The sequence below is a fragment of the Juglans microcarpa x Juglans regia genome, chromosome 8D (genome assembly GCF_004785595.1).
Source record: "Juglans microcarpa x Juglans regia isolate MS1-56 chromosome 8D, Jm3101_v1.0, whole genome shotgun sequence".
In the NCBI taxonomy this organism is placed as follows: Eukaryota; Viridiplantae; Streptophyta; class Magnoliopsida; order Fagales; family Juglandaceae; genus Juglans; species Juglans microcarpa x Juglans regia.
In genome coordinates, this window is record NC_054608.1 from 16,894,881 (window position 1) to 16,914,808 (window position 19,928).

Consider the following 19,928-nt stretch of genomic DNA (forward strand, 5'->3'; position numbering starts at 1 on the left):
AACATGGCATGATGTGTGGTAGATGAATTATGTACTTTAAAACACATGCAACAAAAAACTTTCTAAAACCATGCAAAACTTTTAGTGAAAACTCTTAACATGCAATAAATTTAAAGCCAAATTGTATGTTAACATATTAACTCTAAACCATAAAAAGGTCAGACTAAGATCATGCCAAAAACATAATTAAATAAATCAAAGTTTCACATAAAATATAGACTATTGCCCAGTAGGACCTTTATATGCTCAAACAAAATTTTCACTACCTAAACCTCCATGAAAAATACACAAAATATACCAACAGAAACTAGAATCAAAGAAAAACAACTTATATGAAGGTAGTTTATTGAGAATATACTTCCAAAGGCTTTGAAGAAATCAAGCAAAAATGGCTAGAAAATCTGTCTTAAATCTTCTTTAGAGTTCTCTCCAAGAAAGCAAAGTGAAAGTGACCAAAACATAACAAGCTATGGACAACTTATATAGAGTTGGGGGGGCTAAGAAGGGATGTGATAGTGACCACTTGATGGTTATTTTATCAGCCAAAACCATGGGCAGTAGCACACGATTTTCTATCTTGTAAGCTGCTGTGTGATGGGTGGTGGTGAGGTGGCTGATTGACCTCCCATTAGCCACTGTTTGGGTTGCCATGGGCACTGGAAGTACACCTAGGAGAAGCTTCTTCAAGAAACCTTGCATAGGTGGAGCTTTTCGGTAGTTCTTAGTGAGCTTAAACCAATTGGGCCTCATTTAGGGTTTCAATAGGGTTTGGTTTGGGGTTTCGGTTTCCATCAAGCCCAAATACAATTTTTCTTATCCAAATAAAATTAACACATTGGCACAAATGAATAATGGTTTGAATGGTTAATAACTTGTAGAAGTGATTTAATTAAGTGATTAAATACTAAGCTAAAATTGGCCAACAATTATGGTTTGGGGTAACCATTTGGGGTTTGGAGAAACAGTTTAAGGTCTTGATTTTCACCAAAGTTTTGGGATTTCAAGTGGATCTCAAATACCTAGGGTTTTATTAGACTTAAAACCTTCTTTGGTTTGGCACAAAGAGAATGGTTGGATGGAATTGTATTTACCTTAGCTGACATGATCACAATGCTTGAAAACCTTTCTTTCCTTAACATTTACATCTCATGGTTCCTCTTGGTGTCAAGTGTTCTATACTATTCACCAAGTGTGGCTAAAATCTCGTCAACTGTCCAAATAAAACTTCTCTAGACTGATTTGGACAATCTACATTACGATTTGAAAACAACTGGATTGAGTGCTAACACAGACATTACTATTCACTCCGAAAAAGGTGAAAATAAATTTTGCACCATAAAATCCAAAATCATCCTACGAACCTAATAATGCAATTTGTTTTGCAAATTTCTACTCCTAAGCGTCTCAAATAAATCAAAATGCATTTTCAATCAACTATCCTCCGAAAAACAAAAATTGTATTATTGCGCTGTAAAATCTTAAATATTCATATGAGACTAATGACATAACTTTTCTCTTAATCCTAAATTCCTAAGTACCTTAAATAAATAAAATCGCATTTCTGTCACCAAAATGGGTAATAAATTAACTTAGCTGACAGACTAAAACGTACGCGATTGCTTGGTCCATGAGATCTTTCTGGGATTTTCATGACGTTCCTAAATCCTAAAGAAATTCATCCACTGAATTTCATGTGGGCTATTACAATTATTAAGTGCATCGCTAATGATGCATTCTGGTGTTGCAATCTACCTATTAACTTTATGGTGTCGTCTTCACTATCATGACCATATCATTTTACCTCACCAGTCACATGCAGTGATACATTTTCATTTTCTTTAACCTTATCTTACCTTACTTTGCCTTTTATCCATTGAAAAATTCATAATCATACAATATAATAATATTCAGTCACATCATCAATCATGCAATTTCACAGGTACATACATTACATTAATACTAATAGAAGATCATCAATAGTAGCTACCAAGGATGGTTCATACATATACGCATATTGTTATAAACCGTACTTTACTTTACAATTATAAAATGGCCTAGAAAAACTTGATCCAAGTCACTTTCCCCAGTTCTTGTGCAAAGTAAGCTAATAGTACGTGTCACTAAGCATCAAACGTAACCTATAAACACCCATGTAGTTGGATAAGCATCTCTTTATGTTAAAGAAGTATGAAACATGCATTCATGCAACTAGGTCCAAAGGATGAGCAGTGTTTTTAAAACCTTCCTAATTCAACCCTAGTTAGGGCACTGTCCTTAACTTATTTGTTTGTGAATAGTAGTAAAATTGTTTGAGGAATAAGATGTTTTATTTTGAGAAATGAGATAGAAAAAGTTGAATAAAAATATTATAAAGTTAAAATATTGTTATAATACAAAAAAAATAAGGCTTTTTGCGGCAAATAATTGAGTCAGGGAAAAATCCCCGGCTAATGAAGTAATTTTGACAAGATTTTGTGGTGAGCTAAAAACTGCAAAAAGCTATGCTATCGATTTACCCTTTACCACAAAAAGGACACCATAATTGAAACCCTAATTTCTTGCTTGTCTCATCTTTCCTTCTTCATCTCTCCATTTCTTCACTATCGCACCTTCTTCTTTCATATTTTTCAAGTCAACACATGTCCACTCTTGCAAGATCTATAAGTTTTCAAAACCTTATTTCTTCACCTTCTTCTATTTTATTCTTTGGTATTTGAGCATTTAGACCCAGAGTGATGTTGTCAAACAACATCCAACCTAGTTTTGATACAACTCCTCTCTCTCTCTCTCTCTCTCTCTCACGTCCACTAATTTCCCCTTTGTTTTTTCTTAGATCTCTTGTCGTTCCTTTTTCAGAGTGCGACAAAAAAGGAAAAAGTCCAATTTAATTTTTCTTTTGCGAAACGAGGGATTTTCTGCCTTTGTATTTCTACCACTTACTCTTCAACAAGCTTCATTATGTCCAAAGGTGGGGATTATCTATTTCTTAGCTGGGCTTAATAGTCTATTTAAATGTGCGAAAGGTGAAGTTTTCTTGTTTTTGATACTCTCATCCCAATGGATTTACCAGTCGAGGTCAATGAGGCTTCTTCCCATTGCAATTTTCTAGAACTAGAGGTATGCTTCAATTTTTAAAACATTATATTTTTGTGTTAACATGGGTTTTGATGTCTGTGAAGCTATGCAAATGAAACACTAAGCAATCTAAAATTTGCACAACACACCACATTAATTCAAAGCAATGTGCTTCAATTTGCCATTATAGATATTTAGGTTAATATAAGGTCTACTAGGTTCATAATATTGATGTATTGTAATTGCATTTTATGTATTGGTTTTAGGTTCATGTTGGTGATTATTTGTGCCATTTCTCTACTGGTTTATCTTTCTATGGATTTTTTTTTGTCTATTTGTGGCAAATAGTTAGTCACAAATGATAATTTGTGGCGAACAATTTTGTTGCAAATAGGCTTTTGCAACCAAGAAGTCATCACCACAAATATGTTTTTTCTACAAAACAATGTCACTGCTAAAGCGATATGCTATTTGCGGCCAAGATTACCTCGAGTGAGACTAGCATTTTCAACAATATATTCACTATTTTCAACTAATCTTTTTACCACAAATAGTCAACAATTTTGACCAAATACATGTCCAGCCACAAAAACCTTTTATTTTCCACTTGGTCTCAGCCACTTCCACAAGCAACTAACCACTCAAGTACCCTCTCTTACACCCTTATCCACTTACTTACACCTTGGTACTTGTATTTGATCAAGAAAATTGATTGTGGACTAAAATCCTAATTGAAACCCTCCTTAGATCCCAAATGGAGTGCATTTGATTACACCCCTTTTTAGTCCCACCGAAACTCCTAGTTCCCCCAAGCTTCTCTCCCAAGCTTTCCTCCACTCCATACCATGGTTGACTTCCCACCTCATTTTCAATCCCAAATAGTTCCAATTATGGAAGGTCAAACAAGCACCCAAGCCATCTCAAAGTTACCATCTCGATAGCAAGGATGCAACCCACATCCCACACTCGCATAATTTTTCCTTACTTTCCTAGAAAGAAATCGAGAGAGAGCTAGAGGAGAGAAAAATTTCTGCAGCTCTTGCTTCCTTGTTTAAGCCTTTGTAAGTTTCTTCCCTTGGCTTAAATCTCTTCTATTTTGTTATAAGTCTTGATTAATTGGGAGAGTATTGGTTGAATTTGCTTGAAAGTTTGATGGATGGAATGTTGGTGTTGATGATAAGGGTTCGGTTTGGATGTATGTTTATGAACCTTGGAAGTTTTGTGTTGTTTTGATGAAAAGATTTGTGAATCTCGATTCTATGAAGTGTTCACATAATTTTTGTGTAAGTTATGGTTTGATTTATATCATATTAGAGTTTAATAAAATAGTCTTGCATGATCTATTAAGTGCTAAAAACTGGATCCTCCAAATGAGTTTTTGTTTGGTGAAGTTTTTCATTTTATAGCCTTAGGATCTTGATTCTATAGTTTTTGATTTTTGTAAATCTTTATCTTAAAGCTTTGATCTATGGATTAAGTTGGATTTTTTTAAAGCTTATGACTTAGGTCTATTGTTGGATTTGTAATAAACATGCAAGAGTATGTTTTAAGCATGATTAGAGGCTCTTGGGTTTGGTGTTTGTTTTGATTCATTATTTGCTATGGTATGTTGGATTTAATGCTTGGATTAAGTTAGAACTTGAATATGAGGTATATGGATGTCTTGTTTCAACATTTACTACTTGTTTCAACATTTACTACATGTAAATCAAGGATTTAGACTCTATGATTCAAGTCAAAAGCATGCAAGCTCCGGTTTCTATAATTTCCTTGTAAATCAAGTTTCGTTTGTTGAGTTTTATGACTTTTGTTGTTAGTCAAGTATGCTATCAACTAGGTTTAAACTTGTGTACTTTTGGATTCCTTGGAAAGTTGAAATGAAAGTATTAGACTAAAAACACCAAGATTAGTTTCGATTTGATATAATCTTGATATTTCGTGTTATTCTTTGAAGTGGTTTGTTTAAGTTTTTGTAAATTGCGTGAATAGTGTCTTGGCATGATTTTAGAATTAAGGATGTGATATTTGAGAGTTGTTATTTTCGGTTAAGCATGTTAGGCTGTTAAATGGCCAAGTAGCGAGCAAAAATATGGTTTTTGGCCTACGTATGAATCGGCCTAGAGGAGTTCTTATAATAGGGTTTAGTTTTTGTAAATTCTAAGCCCATATTTGAGTTTATTACATGAGGTATGTAAATTTTGGTAAGTTTTGGGGTCCATTTGCAATTTCTTTATGTTTAGGGGCTAATTTGTAATTTTCTAAAAGTTAAGGGGTAATTTTGCAAATTAAGCCAAAAGTCAATAAGTTCTGTTTTTATAAGGACTAAGTGAGAAATTCTAACCGTAGAACATATCTCATTTTAGCTTATGCTATGCTTATGCTATACACAACATTTTGTAAGTTAGCTTCTAACTTATTGTATTTTTATGTGTGTAAGGTGGTAAGGTGCTTTATTTATATTCATGTTTTACTTTATGCTTAATTAAGTTTTTTATAACAGACCATGCCATGTCATTTTAAACTTGTTACATGAATATTTCTTACATACCATGAATGTCATGTCATCAGCATACAAGTATGTCAAGAAAATATTTCCAAGTCATGCATGAGTCTTTTCATTTTATTATGACCCCAAGTACCATGATGAGCGATTATCCTAGTGGAACTTTCCTGTCCACTATGGAGTATCGTCAACAAACTTCGAATGAGACCTAAGTAACTCGTTCCCGGAGCGAAGTTAGGCACCAAATGTGGGTGGGTACCGAAATATGCTACAAGTACAAGTTAAGGATTTACTTACAGGTAAGGCCTTCATGAATGACGTACTCACAGTTAGTGTAACGAACTGTGATGTGATGCGGTACCGGCAGGAGTACATGGTCTATAGGGAGTCATGGAGCGTCTATTTTCAAGTAATCAAACATGTATATGTATGGATGTCTCATGTTCACAAAAGCAAGTATGCCATGTTTATGTCAAGTTATTATGTTTCTAAGTCATGTCATGTTCACGTCAAGTCATGCCATATTTTGGAGTCGATCCTCCAGTTCTTGGATACTATTTTGGAGCTTATAGCCAAGCTTTGTGAATGACTTGGTGTTTAGTTTAACTTTAAATTATGTCTGTAACTATGGAAATCTGTCTCTATGACTACGTTGTTTTCATTACAAACTTGTTGGAGGATGATATAGCTTTTGATATGTGAATATTGTAATACCCAAGTTCTACTAGGGGAAAATCTTATATTATTAAAATTATTATTTTTAAATCAAATCTTTTTATGTATTTTAATATAAGGATCTTTATTACTATGATTTTTAAAATGAGTATGTTTTTCTTATTTAAATGAGACTTGGAAAAATTGAGGAAAGGGTATACTCGTGTTTAGGTTGTTACAAATTTACCCTTAGTATTATTATCTTTTTTTAATCCTACCCCTTGATTTGGCATGTAAAAAAATATATCATCTTACTTTCATCCCAACCGTCCATTTCAAGTTAGCATAGCTGCACAAGGAAAGAAAACCAAGCCCCTACCCGTGCATATTACATTCAGCAGAAGGGGAAGAAAACTCAAGCTCTCACCCGTGTGTGTCATTTCTTCCGCCATTTCGTTCCTTTCTTTCCAACTTCAGAACAGCCTTAGCTCTCATCTCCTCAAGGAGGAGGAACAACAAGGTAAGTCCATTTCTTGACCCATTCTCTTGTAGATTTCGGATTATACACGATTGGCATTCGAATTTGGTTTTGAAATTTCTGCTTTGGTGCTCCAGCCGGAACACTCTCTGTGTTCTTTAGTTCCACGCGCCCATTTCATTGTTTGATGCTCCATTTCACACCTTGGGAAGAAGCTTAAATCAGGTAATAAAAACCTAGTCCCAAACTCTTGTGGTTGGATTTAATCTAAGCCCAAAACTGTAGCCATGAATGTCTGAAAAATCTGTTGCTGTCCAGATTTCGCCCCTTTGACTTCCAATGTTTGATTTTTTCACTTGTTGCTCTTTACTCTTGTTCAGTTGAGTGTGTGACTAAGTCGAAGAAGGGTAGGGATAGCCAAATCGTGCAAAACCACAATTGTAAAGGTGAGGGAATTTTCTGCCCTGTTTCATTTTGGGTTGTGTAGTTTTGTGAAAAAAAATCCTGTTATGGTGTTTCATTGTTTCCCTTAGAGTTTAAATTATGTTCTTAACTATGTTCAAGCCTTTGTTTTTATGTGTTAAACTAGTGGAGATGAGAATGTGTATTTTAATATTTTCCTTAAGTTAATAGTCTTACTAACCACCAAGGAAATCATTAAGGCCTCTTTTGAATTCAAAATCCACCTCTACTCATCTCAACTCATTTCATCTCATCATTACAACTTTCTCAAATTTTCACACAATATAATAAATAATTCAACTTTTTCAAATCTCAAAACAATTTTCCCAAATTTTCACACAAAATATAATAAACAATTCAACTTTTATTATGCTATTCACAAACTGTTTTAACTTATCTCTGAATCCAAACTATTCCTAAAACTAGTGACTTTTATGTTGTAATTTTCTGGTTTATAAAGAAATTTTCCTTGCTGTTTTGTGCTATGTTTAAAAAAAAAAAATGATGTTTCTTGCAAGTTTTCTTCAATACTAGCATCCTTGTCTATGTAGTTGAGATTGTGGTTGAATGAAAGAAGTTTAAAATGCAAGAATGCACTAAGGCGGCTAGCTATCCATGTAGTGCAGAATTTTCTGCTATGTGTTCTGTTTTGAAGCTCAAACCAATCCCTTTCACCCCTATTGTCCATTTCACCCTTCACCCAACCAAAACTAATTGTTTGTGTGATAAACTACTGAAAATGAGGGACAAACCAGCCATCTAGCAAGCCTTGACCCTTCACCTATTTTGGTTCCACCAAGTTACCAAAAGGCTGTCAAAATGCCCTTTTAGTGAAAATTTCCAGATTTTTATGTTTCCTTGTTCTATTTCATTCCCAAGTAAATTCTTATCATTTATACATTATTAACCCATGATTCTCATCCATCCTCCATGTAGAAAAACTAAATAGCCCCTATTGGACGGCAAGCATGCTATTAGTCATGATTGTGAGTTTCTTTGGATTTGCTTGAAATGAGGAGTTTGGATGTTTTGACTTAGTGCTAGGTACTGAAGGAAGTTAGATGGGTTGGTTTGTGTTTTGTAGTGACTTTCTCTAAGTGAAGAGGGAGTTAAGGAAAATAATATGAAGTGGGTATTGATATGCTCATTTCAATTTCATTGAATAGGACTTATTGAGGTGCAAAGATGGACTGAGGTTGAGCTTAGAGGTAAGTAGCTATGACCATACTTCTTACTCAATATTTTCTTCTAATAAATGCTCCTTTTTATTCAAATGCTTCCTTGGGATAAAAAAGGTAAATGTATATGCTATGTATGAGCCCTTCTTGATAGCCCATGTTAAGTATCCTATTAATTATAAATGTGTATATGAATGATGTAAAGCATGCACATTCAAGGTTTAAATCATGAGATTTACCATGCATGTTTTCTTAAGAATTAGTGATTTTCCTTTATATAAAGTATGGCATGAAATGCATCTTTATGAAAGAAAATGCATGTGCATTAGACTAAGAAAGATGATGAAAATGCTTTCAATGGAAAGAAAGGAAAGAAAGAGGAATGAAATTTTTATGTAAGAAAATACTTAATGGCCAATGACTGAATGATTATGGTACCAAAGAAAGGAGAAGATTGTAATGTCGGATCGGTCCCATTGGTAGTGCACCCATTGGCGCCATCCTGATTGAGGGATTCCCAATCTGCGACCACGGGCAGAATCAAGTCCAAAAGTCCACTAATTCTAACACATAGGGCGTAATAGTGTGTACTGGCCAAGGAAAATGTAACTGATTATGAATGTTTATTTTAAATGTTTTAAGCTTGTATTACTTTCCAAAAGAAAAGAATAGTTCATGTATGATATTTTAACTGCACAGTATACTGCTTACTAAGTATTAGACTCACTTTTGTGTTAATGTTTTAAACATCTAATTAATGATGAGGACAAGGCTGCAAAGGAAGGCACTACTCAGGAAGGAGAGACAGACGCCTAGTGGTAGCCTTGGGATGGGTCTCTTTTTATGGTGTTGGGTTTATTTTGATAGTTTTGTGTAGTTGTGGACCATGTATTTTGGGGGAGAAATGTTTTGTAGATCAGGTATATGTTCTACTTGAATGGTAGTTGTGGATGTTTTTATTTTGTAACTAATGGGACTATCTCCCACCTTGACAAACTATGTTATTTTGGATTGAACTTATAAAAGAAAATGGGAAGGTTACTTATAAAAAAAAAAAGAAAAAAAGAAAATGGGAAGGTCCCTTTTTATAAATTGCCAGGATGTTATTCAGGTTTCTTTTATAAACTGTTGGGATATTGTTTATGTTTAGGAAAAAAAAGCAAGATGAAATGTAGCAGCTCCTCACATTTTTAGGGAGGGGTTGTTACAAATGTTAATGGATAAGTGTTTATGTTTTGGAATTAGCATTCTGGTACATTTTGTATTGCTAAAAAAATTATTCATTGCAATTACTTCATATTTTTAGAAGCATGCTAGGCGAATTGCATTCGTAACTGTCACGAACGGGGGTATGCGACATTGTGTTGCATGTTTCAAAGTTTCAAGCTCTGTCAAATCCCAAGCGGAGTTTGGGGGCATCACAACATGACAATTGTGTGATCAAATAGTATATTGCATGGCTATTTATTTTAAAGAATGAAAGGTAAGACAAGGTTAATGTAAAGAAAAGAATTTGAATGACTGCATGTGTTTGATGAGGTTAATGAATGACCATATGAGGATGAAGATGATATTATGGGGTTGGGACATATGGCAACGTCGGAATGCATCGCTGGTGGTCACCTAGTGATGATCCATTCTCGAGGTTCGATTCTATTCCACTAGCTACGGCTAGAACAATTGATTGCAAGGGTCGACAACCCTACCATACGGGGTTAACAGCGTGTATACGATCACTAAGGATGAGGTTAAGGTAATGAATGCTTAATGATTAAAGGTAAGGAAATAAATGTTTATGCTTTGAGGTTGAGGTAAAAAAATATTTCTTAACACTTTGAAGTTAATGTTTTATATATGCTTAAAAGGTAAGTTTCCTTAAAGATGATGGTTTTTAAATGAAAACCTTGTACTTTTATTTAAATATTTCTTTTAACGAAATTCTAATTTTATTGATTACTTTCGTTTATGGCAGAGGAATACTGTGTTAACAAACAGGATCTGTGTGATTTACAAATATTCAAGAAAACCGGCATCAAAACCAGAAACCAAACAACCCTACACAGTAAAATAAATAAGTAACTCAATAATTCCAATCAAACATGCCTAATAATGAATGAAAAACAAATACCTAAAGCCAAGGAAGCTATACGCCATACCTGTTTTGCTACCTGTCCAGTAGCAAGAACGTGTTCCATCGATTCCATTTGTGGTGATGTACAACAGTCACACTTTGAAGCCATAGCCACTCCATGTGACTGCACCTTTGTATCTATAGCTAAACAATTAAACCGAGCCCGCCACATACAAACTGATATTTTCTTTGGCAAGTGTTTGCTCCAAATCCAATCCATCCAAGCATGATGATCCTCTTTCACTCGAATTAAATCCCAAGCATTGGCTGTAGTAAACATTCCATCCAGCGTGAGTTTCCATATTAACACATCTCGCCTAGGCCTACCTGCACCAATTTCCCAGACCACGTCTTCCGCAATCTCCACACCAACTAGTTGCTCAAGCAGGTTAAAATTCCAAGTCTCACCAACCCAGACCTCCTTAATTTGCAAGGAAGGGTTGCCAATCACATCCACCATATTGCATATAGGACCATTCGAAAACCATCTGTCAAACCAAAAAGATGCCCTACCCTCCTTAACTCTGACTTTGGTAGCCTCACAGACATCTGGAAGAACTGAAACAATTGATTTCCAAAGTCTCGAGATATTCCTTCGAGCTACTAACAGAGAAGCATGTTGACCTCCTCCATACTTTGACACCATGAACCGAGACCACAAAGAGTCCATCGATAAAATACGTCAAGCCAATTTCATGTGCATCACTCATTGAATCTCCGAAAAATCCCTCAAACCCAGACCGCCTTCTTCTGTTGGCTTACTGATCCGAGACCAAGCACACCGCTTCATTTTTGCTTTCCCATTCTTCTCTCCCCAAAAGAAAGTGGATAGGATGGAACTAATTTTTTTTAGAACAATATGAGGGACATTCATCACAGCCAGTAAATGGGAAGCCATACTGGATAACACATGCTTGAGCAATATCAACGGCCCCCATTGTGACAACAATCTCGCCTTCCACCCTGCAACCTTGGCCCGAATTTTCACTACCAATTGGTCTAGATGAACTGCTTTCAATCTACCACACACCAATAGAACCCCTAGGTATGTGACTGGGAAATTACCTAGCGCAAACCCCGATAACCGCACCAAACCACGCTGCCAAGCTGCACTAATAACGGGTGAGGTAAAAATTGAGGATTTCTCTCTACTAACCCGCTGGCCAGACCATTTTTCATAGCAGAATAAAATGCTCCCCAGTCATCTCAAAGATCTCTTTTCACCATTTAGAAAAACTAAAATATCATTTGCATATAACAAATGCGACACCAGAGGGGCCCCATAGGATGATAATACCTACCAATGTGACCCTCTTCAAATTCTTTCTGAAGGAGCCTTGAAAGAACTTCTTGCATTAATATAAATAAATATGGTGAGAGCAGGTCCTTTTGCCAAAGTCCTCTCTTAGGCTTGAAAAAACCCTTATACGACCCATTCATCATACCAAATACTAAGGGGAAGCTACACATTCCTTTACCAAGTTGCAAAATTGTTGCGAGAAACCAAAACTAACAAGGACATTAAGTAAAAAATCCTAGTGCACCCTGTCATATGCCTTCGCTATGTCAAGCTTCACCATGACATTTCTGCCAACCTTTTTTTTATTCAAAGCATGAACCATCTCTTGAGCCAGAGAGATGTTCTAAAAAATACTACGGCCTGGAATAAAAGCCCCCTGTTCCTCCGAAATCAATCTTGGTAAAAAACCCGTCAAACGGTTCACAAGGATCTTTGAAAAAATCTTATAAGCCACTGAACATAGGCTAATTGGCCGAAAATTTTCAAAACTCTTAGGATCAGGGTTTTTTGGAATTAGCACAATATATGATGAAGTATAGAACCTTGGTAACGTAGAACCCGCAAAAAAATCCCTTGCTGCCTCCACCACCTCTTCCTTCACAATATGCCAACAAGAAATATAGAAAGAGGATCCATACCCATCTGGGCCTAGACTGCTGTGCTGTGGGATCGAGAAAACCGCATTCTTCACTTCCTCTTCCGATGGCAAACTGCATAATTCTGAGTTGTCGTCCACGGACATTTCCAGACCCAAAATCAGAGACAAATCCGTAGGCTCAATATTTGGCATCTCAGTAAGGAAGTTTGTGAAATAATCCACAGCCCCTAAGTGAACAAGCTCCAGAGAATCCAGCAGCGTGCCATCCTCCAGACGCATATGAGAAATGACTTCTCCATGCCTCCGCTGAGATACTATTGCATAAAAAAACTTGGAGTTTTGATCTCCCTCTTTTAACCACTTCTTCTTGGCTTCTTGGGCTATATGGGTCTCCTTTTGTTTCTCCCAAACATCAATCTCCAATTTAGCTATGAGATAATCCGCTTCCGTTTCTTCCGAATATTCAAATTGTAGTTGGGCTTCCAGTACAGCAAGCCTTGCTTCAAGATCCTGTTGTTTTCAATTCGTCCGAACACATTTTTATTCCAAGTGTGTAGCTCTATCTTAAGACGCTTCAACTTTGCTGCCAGTTTCACCGAACCCGATCCCGATGTAGGCTGCCCCCATATCTCCTTTACCAGGCTATGAAATGAATCATGAGAGCACCACATTTTTTGAAATCGAAAAGGAGGGGGACCATACCTCGTATTAATATGTGATAATCTCACCACCATGGGATTGTGATTCAAATACTTCCATTTAATATTCTCAGCTTCTGCCATATTGAATCGTTCTGAAAAAGCCATATTCATAAGAACTCGATCAAGTCTCGCCCACTTTTGAGCAGTCCCCTCCTGCCCATTGCACCAAGACAGAGGATTGCCATAGTAGTTGAGTTCCACTAGGCCACAAGCATCAATACACTCATTAAAATCATCCATAGCTTGGGTAGCTCGGGGGCTTCCACTCACACGTTCTTGATCCTCTTGTATAATGTTGAAATCGCCCATAATAGCCCACGAATGACTATTGGACTGACAAGTCACTAGACTCTCCCACAGGATTCTTTGATCCAATTGAGTGCACTTAGCGTAGATGAAGGATACAAGAGTCTGTGTGCCATCTGATTAGAAACACTAACCACCTCAAACTCATAAGGGGCTTGCCACAAAATCTAGATTTTTCCCCATATTACCTCGTTACAATGAAAACCATCAAAACCCAATGAACTGACTAAACGCTGAAGCTTGTCTTCTCTTGCAAAAGGCTCAAAGAGAGCGACAATGTATCCATTATTTTTCTGAATCAAACTACGCAAAACACGTTGAGAACTACTTGACTCCCTTATGTTCTATGCAATGATGGAATCTGTCATAGATTAAGTTTAGTAGTGCGGGTAGACACCTGCTGAGATTTATGAACAACTATATTTTTCCTTTTGATGCTCGAAACAGAGTTCTGCACATTATCAGACTCATATCCCTTTTGTTAGGCCAACCCAAAAACATTTTGCTCCTTTTCCCCATCAGTACCATAAGAGATAGGATCTGGTGGTACTTCTAGATCTACTGGTCTCAGACGACACTCCATATCAAGAACTTCTGATACCATCACAACATGACCACGATCCCCACTACTATGTGACTTGGAAGCATCAACCAGAATAAAATCCATAGCAGGACAAACACCCCTCCCATTGTCATCCTCAAGCGGCACTATTTCCATATCACTAGTATTCACCATATCGTCTATTTGGATTGAAGGATGCTCTTCCACCTTCTCTTCATTTCGTGGCCCCTCCAACAGTTTCCTTGATGAACTCTCAGGATCATCCCTTGAACCTCCACTTCATCCTCCCTAGGAGCCAGCACATATTTTCCTTCGACTATCACCACCTCCTCTACTTTATCTTCCTGATTTTCCTTCATCACTTCACCCGGTTCCTGGTCCTCCTGCAGACTTTTCTTTTTTTGATTCTCTTGCCATATTTTCTTTACCCCTCTGGCCACATCTCTTCCCTTACGCGATGATCCTTCACCAGCCCTACATACAACGTAAGTGTGTCCCTGTCGATAGCATTTTTTACAGTAGAACCTTGGTTGTTCATACCGAACCTCCTGCCAAATTTTTTTATTAGCCACCACTATTGGAAAACTCTCATAACGACTCTCTCCTATATTATTAGGTATAATTATTTTATTGGGTTTGATAATTAGGTTATTTTTTTCGGTTAACATTTTATGGATGAAGTAGGATTAAATTTTTATTTTATTAATTTGAGATATATTTTAAGATAGGTTTCTAGATAGTGCTTATTTTTTTTAATTTCTTTCCCTATCCCGTGCATGTATTCCTATATTATTGGATTTCAAGTTTGAATAAGATTCTTAAATCAAAACCAACTCCCAACTCCAACTTATCCAATCTCCTCATCACTCACGATATCTCCCTCCGTCTCATCTATAAAACTCGACTCCCAGAAATAAACACAAACAAATCTGGAGAAGCTGGACCTCATTCACGCATAGCACCCTTCGCTTTCACAACCCACCCTCACTGTAGCTCAACCACGAGGACACCGCAAAGCAAACACATGGCAATGCACCAAGAAGCACCATCGTCGAACCCAACAACCCACACCTTTCCCCCAAGGTCATAACTTATGGTAGATGCACAAACCACCCACCACCCCTTCCTTCTTCACAGCCCTTGCCAACCACCGTCGAGCAACCATCGAAAAAAGAGGAACCGTAGCCCCACTGAGAGCTCCTCCATGTCTTTCCTCCACACACAGCAAACCTCACGACCTCTCCACTGTCACAGCTAAACCGCAAGGTTGTCCTTGCACCTCCTGTCTGTCCGAGCCGCTCCTCTCTCTATCGTGAACTACTACAGAAAACAAACCCACGCACCCACATGACACGAACCATCACCCACGGCGACACCACTGCCCATAACACGCCAACGCCACCTCAACGAAGACGGAACCACCCTACGCTGCACCTTGACGTTTGGACCGAGAGAAAGCAGCTGCCTAGCCATGCGAAACCGTAGAACCACTGCGGCAACCTCCCTGCCAAATCATGGCAACACCAGTTCAAGGGATGTCGAAGTACCACCCACGATACCAGAAACCGCTGACTAGCTCAACCTTGTTGCACCCACTCCCTCCCTAGTAAGCACATGACCGTCAGCCACCCAGCTCAGACACGTGCTCCTCCTCCCTCTTGGTAAGCTCTATCACCAGCTCTCTCTCCCTTTCTCGTTGTCGCACCACCATAAGGACCCTCTAGTTGTGCTGTCGTGACCCCCGCCAGCTGCCAGAGCCACCGTGCCGTGCAGCTCCTCCCCTCGGTGAGTTCGGCTTTGTCGCACACCTCACTCCCAAGCCTTTGTTTCTCTTCAATGTCTTCATATGATATATGTTGTGTTTTAGGTTTTCAACAGGTGTTAATTGATAAAATTACAAATATGCCCTTCTTAATCTAGTATCTTGAAGGATTGTTTTAAATTACATTTATAAACTTACACTTAAATATATGTTAATTATGAATAGTATTACGTTATTGTATTTGAAGTTAAGTTGGGCTTAATATTTCAAGTTGAGTTTAATTTTATTAAATAAATATATTCGTCGTAGGCTCATTTTTATAAGATAGTGTTGAAAGAATTTGAAATATATTTTAAAGTGTACTATTGAGCCTAATATTTTCGTTAATATTTCCTTTGTCTATTTAGTAGGATTTTAATAAAATTATTATGTTGTACTTTAAATAGAAATATTAAGGAATATGTTATGAGTTTTGAATAGTATTATTATTATGTATTAAATTTCTTATAAGATTGAATAATTATGTTAAGCAAGGAAACCTATTTTAAGAATTGAGGTTTTTATGATTTATTTAAAATAGCCCAAGTATTTTACTAAATTATAATATGTTTAAAATATCAAGATTTATTAATTATGGTGTTAAACAAAAGATTTATTTGACTATCTTCTAAATTATGAATTTAATTAAGTAGGATATTAGTACATGTTGTTCCTAGATAGATTTAGTGATAGTTAATACTGCGTATAGGTGACGAGCTACGAAGTGAGATCCAAGAAGAAGCGCTGCGAGATAAGTTATTTGATCACAAATTATGATCATCACAGTTCAGCTTACATAGATTATTATTAGCGCCAGTTCTTTGACAACCATTTTTTATATACTACTCATGTCATAAGCAAACATGTCATCCAACATAGTATACGATCATGTCATTCCACATCATGTTCAGATTTAGAAATTATAATTATGTATGTATTATGTTATGCATCTCATGTGCATAAGACATGTAAGTTATCTTAATTTCAAGTGCAAGATAAGAACAAATCAGTTAATCAGATGATCATTCAGATGCATGGTACCAATGCAGTTTAGTTTCAGGGTGGATGTGTAAGCCACAGACTCAAGCGTGGTCCACCATAGTATGCCAGAATATTATCAGCAGCTCCCCTTGTGGCGGCGGGATGTGGTGCCGGTGTACAACCTCGCACATAGGGTTAAGTGTGTTGGCTAATCAGATCAGTCAGTTAAATCAGATCAGTTAGTTAAGTCAGATCAGTCAGTTAATTCAGATAAATCAAGTCATGCATAGTATAAGCATCAGTATGAACAATCATGATTTTAAGTTCTTAGCATGAAAACGTTTTTTGAAAACCTTATGTTTATTACGTTTTTTCGACTCATTTTAGTTTATTTCATGTTTTTAACCACCTAGGTGAGGATGATGAACACGAGTAGGCAGACCAGGATTAGAAGGAGCAGTTGATTTAGTTTCAAACCTTCTAGAATAAAATTTCTCTTATGACATAAATTTTTTTCAGTTTATTCATTTAATATTTTTGGAAGTCATTTTATTAGACATTTCTTCTGCAAAATAAATCTTAAGTTCATTTATTAAATATGAGATCTCTTGCTGGGTTTATTTTATGAAAAACATGGGACACTCCTAATTTACGAGAAAGGGGTGTTACAACTCTGCACCGGCTCATTTGTTAAATCTATTTCCACACACATAGGGGCCCCCAATACTCTAGTTCTATGAAGCGTTGCATTATCAATACCCAGATACCTCCCAAACCTAATTGCCAGAATTTGCAACATATCTGTTCGATACATATGAAGTGGCAATCCTGGTAAAAAAACCCACTGAGGCGTTAACGTTGATTTTTTTCGAAGATCAAGATCCTTTGTCCATCGAAAAAGCCTAAAACAGATCCAACAATCAAACGGCCTTCTCTTGCTTAGTCATGCACAAAATCCCGCTCAGATTGCATTTTCACCAAAACATGGTAATCATCCATCATACTAACTGTCAGAATCTCCAATAAACCCCATGATTTAATGATTTCCAAGTGAACATCATCAATCGTAGGACTAATACGCACAAACTTCAGGACAAGAGCAAAATAGAAATCCTTTGCTACTTTTGACATCTCTGGTTCCTTAAAAATGAAAGTAGGCTCCCCATCCACATCCATTGGGTATCTCATCAGAACCTTAAACAAGGTAGGTGCTACAGCCTTCGATACCACTTGTACGTAGGACAAAGTCCTGCCATCCCTGCTAGCAGCCCCCTCCGACAATGGAAGGGCGGTGGGCGCTGCCATGGGCTAACTCTAGGCGAGGAGAAATCCAAGAAAACCTTGTACTTATATGATGTTTAATGCATGATATGATTCTTACTGAGTATTCGACTCATTTTAGTTGTTTTAAATATTTTTCCATGCTAGGTGAGGAAGGTTTTGAGGATGCTGCGGGCGAGGATGTTGTCCAGGATGCTAACATTGGTGATGAGGCTTGAGGCTTAGAGAGAGGATTTTGTTTTTTAATTTACTACTAATGACTTTCGTTCCGCAATGCATAGCATAAGACTAGTATATTTTAAATATGTGCTATTGAATAAGATGTTTATTTTGATTGGTTTCTTTTATTAAAATATTTAGTGAGAACTTTATTTATAGGATATTTTATACCTGGTGCAAAGTATGTATGTTTTAAGGTTAGTAGTATCTGGTTCCTCTAGTTTTACAAGCCTTAGAGGATGGGGTGTTACAAGTTACTATTCTTGCTGTCATGTTTATATGTAAATTGCTGCTAAACTAGTACAATAGGCCGATTGTCGATTCCTTTGTTATAGTTTCTACTAGGAGCTACTATAATTGTTGTTAGACCAACTCTCATGTTTAATTTTTTTTAAACAAATTATTAGATGATTTGATAGAATTGGATTTGTTGTAAGATGTCTCAATTAGTTTGCAAACTGAGAAAACTAGAGCGAAGCAGACGAAAACCTCAAATGTGTGGGGTTTCTTTGAGATGGTTCCTAATTCTAATAAAGATGATGGCAAGCCATGAGCTAAGTGCAAGATGTGTGGTGTTGCATACCTAGCAGCGAGTAAATGTGGAACTGACAATTTGAAATGTCACATCGAAACATGATCTAGAAGAAACTCACGAGATATTAGTCAGATGGTGTTATCTCAAAATAGTGTATTAGGCACTGTTTGGATTGCAAGATGATCTCATCCCTTCCCATCTCATCTCAACATCCAAGCACCATAAACACAAACATTTTTCAATTTCAAATCTTCAACCTTTAATCTAATCATTACATGTTCATTAGAACTTTTCCAGGCTTCCAAACAAACAGCAAAAAACAATTCAATTTTTTCAATCTCAAAACTAAAATTATATTTTAACAATATTTTAACTTTATAATATTTATATTCAAGATTTTCTCTCTTTTTCTAAAATTTCATAAAACATCTTAACTCAAATAATTTCACTAGTATTCACAAATAATTTCACTAGTATTCACAAACAATTTCACTAGTATTTACAAACTATCTCACTAATATTCACAAATTTATCATTTTATCTCAACATCCAAACCAGGTCTTGTCGGTAAGTGCTTCTAAAATTGACATTGAAAAGTTTAGAGATATGTGAATAGGTGCAATTGTGAATCATGAACTACCTTTTCGATTTGTCGAATATTTTAGTATAAGATCAACATTACAATATTTGCACTATGATGTTTCACTTATATCTACATATACTGTTAAGACTGATTTGGTTAAGATGCATCAGTGAGAAATAAAATTGGTTAAATGCATGTTGAATGATACTCCTGCCAGAGTTATTTTGTATGTGTATTACGACACATTTTCTTAATAAGAATTGGGTCTTGCAAGAAAAGATGAACTTTTCTTTTATACCACCACTGCATAATAGCATATCTTTATTCCAAAAAAAATTTATAATTTGTTGTGTGAGTGTGAAATTGACAACAAAATTTTTACTTTGACTTTAGAAAACGTTTCTTTTAACGATGTGTTGGTGGAGATGTTAAGAACTCAATTGAATATTATGAAATCTCCTTTTGGTTATGGTGAGTTCTTCATCTTTGTTGTTGTGCTCATATCCTCAATTTGGTAGTAGAAGATGGGTTAAAAGAGATTGATTGTGCAATCTAAATAGTTCGTGAAAGCATCAAATAT

The 19,928-nt window shown here is 36.4% G+C and overlaps 1 long non-coding RNA gene across 4 annotated transcripts; it reads left to right on the top strand.

Moving 5' to 3' along the window:
* The first annotated feature begins 6,567 nt into the window (after positions 1-6,567).
* LOC121243673 lies at positions 6,568-9,594 on the top strand. 4 transcript variants are annotated; one of them, XR_005936223.1, is made up of 5 exons: positions 6,568-6,752; positions 6,848-6,935; positions 7,029-7,156; positions 8,257-9,387; positions 9,428-9,594. It is a non-coding gene; the product is annotated as an uncharacterized LOC121243673 (long non-coding RNA). The 4 variants fall into 4 exon arrangements; XR_005936221.1 differs by having other exon boundaries at positions 8,339-9,387; XR_005936222.1 differs by having other exon boundaries at positions 7,091-7,156; positions 8,339-9,387.
* Positions 9,595-19,928: the final 10,334 nt, after the last annotated feature.